This window comes from Neofelis nebulosa, chromosome X, assembly GCF_028018385.1.
Source record: "Neofelis nebulosa isolate mNeoNeb1 chromosome X, mNeoNeb1.pri, whole genome shotgun sequence".
Classification (NCBI taxonomy): domain Eukaryota; kingdom Metazoa; phylum Chordata; class Mammalia; order Carnivora; family Felidae; genus Neofelis; species Neofelis nebulosa.
This window is the reverse complement of record NC_080800.1, coordinates 26,560,360-26,569,103: the sequence shown is the minus strand read 5'-3', so window position 1 is coordinate 26,569,103 and position 8,744 is coordinate 26,560,360.

Genomic DNA, 8,744 nt, shown 5'->3' with positions numbered 1-8,744 from the left:
TGCAAAGCGAGTCAGCAAAGCGGACCGGAGACGAATGGGGCTCAGCCATGGTCGCAGGAACCACGCAGCCCACAGAGGAGACGGCGCAACACACACGGGGTTAGACAAGCTGAGGACACAGAGGAGTTTTTTTGTTTTTGTTTTTGTTTTTTTTTCCAGTAAAAGAACAGGACAAAATCCCAACAAAAGAAGCTGAAAGGAAATACAGAGAAGCAATATACCCGATTAAGAATTCAAGGCAGGGGCGCCTGGGTGGCTCGGTCGGTTGAGCGTCCGACTTCGGCTCAGGTCACGAGCTCCCAGTTGGGGAGTTTGAGCCCCGCATCGGGCTCTGCGCGGACAGCTCGGAGCCTGGAGCCTGATTTGGACTCTGTGTCTCCTTCTCTCTCTGCCCCTTCCCCTGCTCACACTCTGTCTGTCTCTGTCTCTCTCTCAAAAATAAAGAGCTATTGGGGCGCCTGGGTGGCTCAGTCGGTTAAACGTCCGACTTCGCTCAGGTCATGATCTCACGGTCCGGTCCGTGAGTTCGAGCCCCGCGTCGGGCTCTGTGCTGACAGCTCGGAGCCTGGAGCCTGTTTCGGATTCTCTGTCTCCCTCTCTCTCTCTCTCTGCCCCTCCCCCGTTCATGCTCTGTCTCTCTCTGTCTCAAAAATAAACATTAAAAAAAATTTTTTTTTGGGCGCCTGGGTGGCGCAGTCGGTTAAGCGTCCGACTTCAGTCAGGTCACGATCTCGCGGTCCTTGAGTTCGAGCCCCGCGTCGGGCTCTGGGCTGATGGCTCGGAGCCTGGAGCCTGTTTCTGATTCTGTGTCTCCCTCTCTCTCTGCCCCTCCCCCGTTCATGCTCTGTCTCTCTCTGTCCCAAAAATAAATAAAAAAAAAATGTAAAAAAAAAAAAAAATTTTTTTTTAAAAAATGAAAAAAAAAAAATAAAGAGCTATTAAACAAATTTATTTTAAAGAATTCAAAGCAATGGTCGTAAAGACACTGGACTTGAAAAAAAAGTGGAGGATCTCAGGGATACCTTCAACAAAGAGAAATAAAAAGAAAAAAAAACAATCAGAGAGGAAGAATTCAGTAACTGACGTAAAAAAATACCCTAGAGGGAACCACCAGCAGCCTCGATGATGTAAAATATCATCGGTGATCTGGACGACCAAGTAGTGGAAAGCAACTGAGTTAAACAGCAAGAAAAGTATCTCAAAATGAGAAGAGGTTAAGGGAACTCAGCAACATCATCCAGCCAAGTAACATTTGCATTTAGGGACCCCAGAGGAGAAAGGGGGGAAGGGAGGCCAACATAGGTGACGACCTATGTGAAGACCATTCATAGCTGAAAATTTTCCTCATCGGGGGAAGAAAACAGACATTCACGGCCAGGAAGCACAGAGAAGCCCTTAACAAGATTAAAACCAAACAGGTCCACAGCAAGACACATAATAATTAAAATGGCAAAAGGTAGTGATAAAGGGAGAATTTTCAGGGCAGCAAGAGAGGGGCAACTGGGTGGCTCAGCGAGTTAAGCATCTGACTCTTGATTTCGGCTCAGATCGTGATCTCTCGGTTTGCGGGTTCGAGCCCCTCATCGGGCTCTGAGCTGACACTGTAGAGCCTGCTTAGGATTCTCGCGCTCTCTCTCTGCCCCTCCCTTGCTCTCTGTCTCAAAAATCATCCACCAAAAAAATAATAACAATAATAACCAAAAAAATTTTAAAAAGTAAAAGCACCAAGAGGAAACACAACAGTTACATACAAGGCTATCAGCTGATTTTTAACAAATTCTGTAGGCCAAGAAGAAGAGGCATGATATATTCCAAGTGCTGAAAAGCAAATACTGCAACCAAGAATACCCAGTAAGATGATCATTCGGAATAGAAGGAGAAACAAAGAATTTCCCGGACAAAAATTGAAGGAGCTTATCATCACTAAACCAGGCCTCCCAGAAATATTGAAGGGAATTCTTTGAGTACAAAGAAAAGGCTGTAGGGGCTCCTGGGTGGCTCAGTTAAACGTCGGACTTCAGCTAAGGTCACCTTCTCGTGGTTGGTGAGTTCAAGCCCCACATCAGGCTCTGTACTGACAGTGCTGAACCTCCTGGGAGTTCTTCCTCTCTTCCTCTCTCCTCTCTCTCTGCTGCTCATGCTCTCGCTCTCTCTCTCAAATAAATTTTAAAAAACTTGAAAGAAAGAAAGAAAGAAAGAAAGAAAGAAAAGGCTGTAACTAGAAGAAAATTAGGAAAGGAAAAAATGTCACAAGTAAATGCACACATCTAAAGGGAGTAGATTAATCACAAAACCAGTATGGAGATTAATACACAAAAGCAGAACAAATAAGTATTAGCTTAAATACATCAGTCATGAGATTCACAAAAGTATGTAATGTATGACATTATGTACATAAAATGGGGAAGGGGAGTAAATATTTAGTGCTTTTCAAATGGGTTCCAACTTAGTCACCATCAACTTAATATAAACTGTGATATGCACTGCATAAGAGGTTACATATGAACGTAATGGTAACCACAAATCAAGATCCTATACAGATACATGCAGGGGGAAAAAAAAAAAAAGAAAGTAATCCATGCCTAACACTAAAGAAAACCATCAAACCATATGGGAAGAGAGCAAAAGAGAAGAAAGGAACAGAGAGGAACTACAAAAAACACAAAACAAAAAATACCCTGTAAAACAAGTAACAAAATGGCAATACATAATCGATAATTACTTTATTCAAAAAAAGTGTTTGTTGGGGCGCCTGGGTGGCTCAGTCGGTTGAGCATCCGACTTCGGCTCAGGTCGTGATTTCACGGTTCATGGGTTCGAGCCCCACGTCGGGCTCTGTGCTGACAGCTCGGAGCCTGGAGCCTGCTTCGGATTCTGTGTCCCCCTCTCTCTCTGCTCCTCCCCTGCTCACACTCTTGTCTCGCTCTCAAAAATAAATAAAGATTAAAAAAATTGTTTTTATATGTTTATTTTGAGAGAATGTGTGAGCAGGGGAGGGGTGGACAGAGAGAGAGGGAGAGATTCCCAAGTAGGCTCCACAGTGTCAGTGCAGGGCCCAAGGTGGGTTATGATCTGAGCCAAAATCAAGAGTTAGATGCCTAATAGACTGAGACATCCGGGCACCCCAATCAATAATTACTTTCTATTTGAACGGACTAAATGCTCCAAGAGAAAGACACAGGGTCACATGGATAAAAAACAAGACCCATCTATATGCTGCCTACAAGACACTCACACAAGACCTAAACAGACATGCAGACTGAAAGGGAAAAGAGAGGACAACATTTACCATGTAAATGAAAGCAAAGCAAAAAAAAAAAAAAAAAAACAAAACAAAAAAAAACAAAACAAAAACTGGGAAAGTAATACTTGTATCAGAAAAAACAGATTTAAAAATTTTTTGAGGGGCGCCTGGGTGGCTCAGTCGGTTGAGCGTCCGACTTCGGCTCAGGTCACGATCTCGCGGTCAGCGAGTTCAAGCCCCGCGTCGGGCTCTGTGCTGACAGCTCAGAGCCTGGAGGCTGTTTCAGATTCTGTGTCTCCCTCTCTCTCTGACCCTCCCCCGTTCATGCTCTGTCTCTCTCTGTCTCAAAAATAAATAAACGTTAAAAAAAAAATTAAAAAAAATTTTTTTTTGAAATGTTTTCTCTATTTTTGACAGCGAGAGACAAAGACAGAGCATGAGTTTATTTCACTTTTGAGACAGAGAGAGACAAAGTGTGAGCAGGGGAGGGGCAGAGAGAGAGGTAGACACAGAATATGAAGGAGGCTCCAGGCTCCCAGCTGTCAGCACAGAGCCTGATCCGGGGCTCGAACCCATGAACCGTGAGATCATGACCTCAGCCGAAGTTGGAAGCTTAACTGACTGAGCCACCCGGATGCCCCAGAAAAAACAGATTTTAAGACAAAGTCTATAGCAACAAAAAAAGGCACTACACGATGATAAAGGGAAAATCCAACAAGAAGATATAATAATGGTCATTATTTATGCATCCAAGATGGGAGTACCTAAATACATAAAGCAACTGTTAACTGGCATAAAGGGAGAACGTGACAGTAATACAGTGAAAGCAGAGGACTTTAACACCCCACTTACATCCATGGATAGATTATCGCAAAAGAACATCAATAACGAAAACAGTGGCTTTGAATAACACATTACACCAGATGAATCTAACAGATATATACAGATATTCCCTCCAAATACAGCAGAATACACATTCTTTTCACAAACATTTACCAGAATGGATCCCATGTTAGGCCACAACGCAGGTCTCAACAAATTCAAGAAATCTTATTATGCACCTCTTCCGACCACAATGATATGAAACTCAAAATCGATTCTAACAAAATATCTGGAAAGAACATCAATACATTGGGACGCCTGAGTGGCTCAGTTGGTTAAGCATCTGACTTCGGCTCAGGTCATGATCTCACGGTCCATGAGTTGAAGGCCCGCGTCGGGCTCCGGGCGGACAGCTCATGAGCTTGAGCCCCACGAACTGACAGCTCAGAGCCTGGAGCCTGCTTCAAATTCTGTGCCTCCCTCTCTCTCTGCCCCTCCCCTGCTCGTGCTCTGTCTGTCTGTCTCTCTCAAAAGTAAACATTAAAAAAAAATCAAGAACATCAGTACATGAAGGCTAGATAACAGGCTACTCAACAATGAATGGGTCAACCAAGAAATGAAGGAGCAAATCGCCCAATGCACAGAGGCAAATGAAAATGAAAACACAATGGGCCACAATCTTCTGGGGTTGTCGCAAAAACACTTCTTTTTTTTTTGTTAATTTTTTTTTAACGTTTATTTATTTTTGAGACAGAGAGAGACAGAACATGAACGGGGGAGGGTCAGAGAGAGGGAGGCACAGAATCTGAAACAGGCTCCAGGTTCTGAGCAGTCAGCACAGAGCCCGACGCGGGGCTCGAACTCACGGACCGCGAGATCGTGACCTGAGCCGAAGTCGGACGCCTAACCGACTGAGCCACCCAGGAGCCCCTGTCGCAAAAACACTTCTATGAGTAGAGTTTATAGTGCTAGAGGTCTACCTCAAGAAAAAGGAACAATCTCAAAGAAAATACCTAAGCCTTACACCTAAAGGAGCTAGAAAAAGAAGAACGAAGCCCAAAGCCACTAAAAGGAAGGAAATAAAGATTAGAGGAGAAATAAATGAGATAGAGTACATACAATAGTACAGATCAATGAAACCAGGAGATGGCTCTTTGAAAAGGTCAGCAAAATTATAAACCTGTAAGGAGACGCATCACGAGAAAAGAATACTCAAAATGATAAATGAAAAGGTGGATAAATAGAATTACAAATAAAAGGGTAGAAATAACAACCAACCTAACCGAAGTACAAAGAATTTGAAGAGACTACTGCAAAGAATGATAGGCCAATGAGTTGGACAACCTAAAATAAATAGGAAAATTCCTAGCAGCATAAAAGACCCCACGAGTCAATTAGGAAGAGACAGACAAGGTGAACACATGGATTATTAGTAATGACATTGAGTCAGTAATCAAAAACAACTCCCAACCAACCAAAGTCCAGGACCAGGTGGCTTCCCAGGTAAATTCTACAAAACATGCAAAAAACAAAACAAAAACAAAAACAAACAAACAAAACATTCTTCTCCAACTATTCCAAAAAACAGAAAAGGAAGTAAAACTTCCAAATTCATCCTCGGAGACATTACCTCGATAGCAAAACCAAACAAAGACTATAAAAAGAGAGTAACTAGAGGACTTTATCTCTGATGAACATAGACATGTAAGTCCTTAACAACTTATTAGTAAATTCAAGAATACATTAAAAAAAAATTTTTTTTTAACATTTATTTATTTTTGAGACAGAGAGAGACAGAGCATGAACAGGGGAGTGGCAGAGAGAGAGGGAGACACAGAATCCGAAGCAGGCTCCAGGCTCTGAGCCGTCAGCCCAGAGCCTGACGCGGGGCTCGAACTCACGGACCGTGAGATCGTGACCTGAGCTGAAGTCGGACGCTCAACTGACTGAGCCACCCAGGTGCCCCAAGAATACATTTTTTTTAAATCACTCACCACGACTAAGCAGCACTTATTCCTAGTATGTAAGAGTGGTTCAATATTCACACATCAACATGATGTATCTCATTGACCAGAGAATAAAACCCTATGATCATCTCGACAGAAACAGCAAAACACAGTGCCTATTCCTGGTAAAAACTCTGACAGTAGGTTAGAGGGAACACACCTCCACCGAGTAAAGGCCATAAATGTCAAACCCACAGCTAATATCATTCTTAATGGTGAAAAAGAACGTTTTACCTAAAATCAGGAAGAAACAAGGGTGCCCACTCTCACCGGTTTTTTCAACATAGTACAAGTCCTACCCATAGCAATCAGACAGGAATTAACAGGCATCCAAATGGGTAAGAAAGGAGTCAAACTGTCACTATGTACAAATAACCTGAAGTATATAGTAATATAGAGATCAACGTAGTAATCAATGTAGAGATCAACGTAGTAATATAGAGATCAACGTAGTGATGGATCAATACTAGTATATAGTATATAGAATATACTAATATGGACAAAACCCGAGTCACTCCACGAAAAAACTAGTTCTGATATATGACTTCAGTGAAGTCACAGGATACAAAATACATAATATGCTGCATTTCTATACATAAATAACAAAGTATCAGAAAGAGAAAATAGGAAAACAAACCCATTTACAGGTACATTAAAAAGAGTAAAACATCTAGGAATAAACTTCACCAAGAAGGTGAAAGCCCTGTACTCTGAAAACTGTCAAAAAAAACTGATGAAAGAAATTGAAGGCAACACAAACACGTGTAGATATCCCATGCCCTTGTATTCGAAGAATTACTATCAGTAAACTGTCCATACTACTTAGGGCAATCTACACATTCAACACAATGCCTAGCAAAGTATCAACAGCCTATTTCACAGAACCACAACAACTAGTCCAAAAATTTGTACGGAACCACTAAAGACCCAAAGAGCCAAAGGAATCTTGAGAAAGAAGAACAAAACAGGACCCATCACAATTCCAGATTGCATCATATTCTACAAGGCTATAGTCATCAAAAGAATATGGGACCAGAACAAAAAGAGAAACAGAGGTTAATGGAAAAGCACACAGAACCCAGAAACGAACACATGCTTATAAGGTCAATTAACCTATGACAAGGGAGACAAGAAAATACAATGGGAAAAGAGGGTGCTCTTCAACAGCTGGTGCTTTAAAAACAAATGCATACAAAAGCTACATGCAAAAGAATGAAAACGGGCCTCTTTCTTACACCATACACAAAAATAACCTCAAAATTGATTAAAGGCTAAAAATGTGAGACCTGAAACTACAGAACTCCTAGAAGAAAACATGACATGAGCCATACAAACACTTTTCTAGATATGTGTCCTCAGGAAAGGTAAACCAAAGCAAAAATTAAGTATTGGGACTACATCAACATAAAAAGCTTTTGCACAGTGAAGGGAACGTTGGACAAAACAAAAAGGCAACCTACTGAATGAGAAAAGATATTTGTAAATGATACACTTGGTACGAGATTAAAATCTAAAATATATCAAGAACTTACACCACTTAACATCCAAAACCCCAATAATCTAATTAAAAAGTAAGCAGAGGGCCTGACGAGCCATTTGTCCAAGGAAGACATCCAGGAGGCCAACAGGCCCATCAAAGAATGCTCAACATCACTAATCATCAGGGAAAGGCAAATCAAAACCACAGTGAGATAGCACCCCATACTTGTCAGAATGGCTAGAATCAAAAAGACAAGAAATGACGACCATTGGTGATGACGTGCGGACAAAGCGAACCTTCGAGCACTGTTAGTGGGAGTGTAAATTGGAACTGTGGAAAACAGCACGGATGTTCCTCAAACAATTAAAATTAGCAATACCATATGACCTGGTAATTCCACTACTGGGTATTTACCCAAAGAAAATGAAAACACTCATTTGAAAAGACATATGCACCCTTATGTTCACTGCAGCATTATTTACGATGGTCAAGATATGGAAGCAACCATGTGTCCATCAACAGATGAGTGAAGAAAATGTGGTATATACATACATTGCAATACTCTCCAGTTATAAAAAACAATGAGATCTTGCCATTTGTGAGAACATGGACGGACCCAGAGGGTACAATGCCACGTGAAATGAGCTCTACAGAGAAAGATAAATTGTGCATGATCTCGCTCACATGTGGCAAGTATTAAAACAAACTAAGAAACAACCCAAAAAACAGACCCTTGACTATAGATAAGCAACCGGTGGTTGCCAGAGGGGAGACAGACATGGTTTGCACCAAATGGATGAAGGAGAATGAGAGGCAGTTTACAAACTTCTAGTTATAAAATAAGTAAATCATGGAGATGCAAAGTACAGTATAGGGAATATAGTTACTAGGATTGTTTGGGGAGAGATGGGGTATACACCTAGTATGGTGAGCAATGAGTAACGTATACAATTGTTGATTCATTATGCTATACACTTGAAACTAGTAAAATACTGCATGTTAATTATACTTAAATAAAATACACACACACACACACACACACACACACACACATCATAAAAAACAAGAGAAGCAAAGAAGAAGAAAAATTAAAAAAAAAAAAAAAGTGCACCTGGCTGGCTTAATCAGTAGAACACGCGACCCTTGATCTCAAGGTTGGGAGTTCAAGACCCACACTGGGTGCAGAGATTAC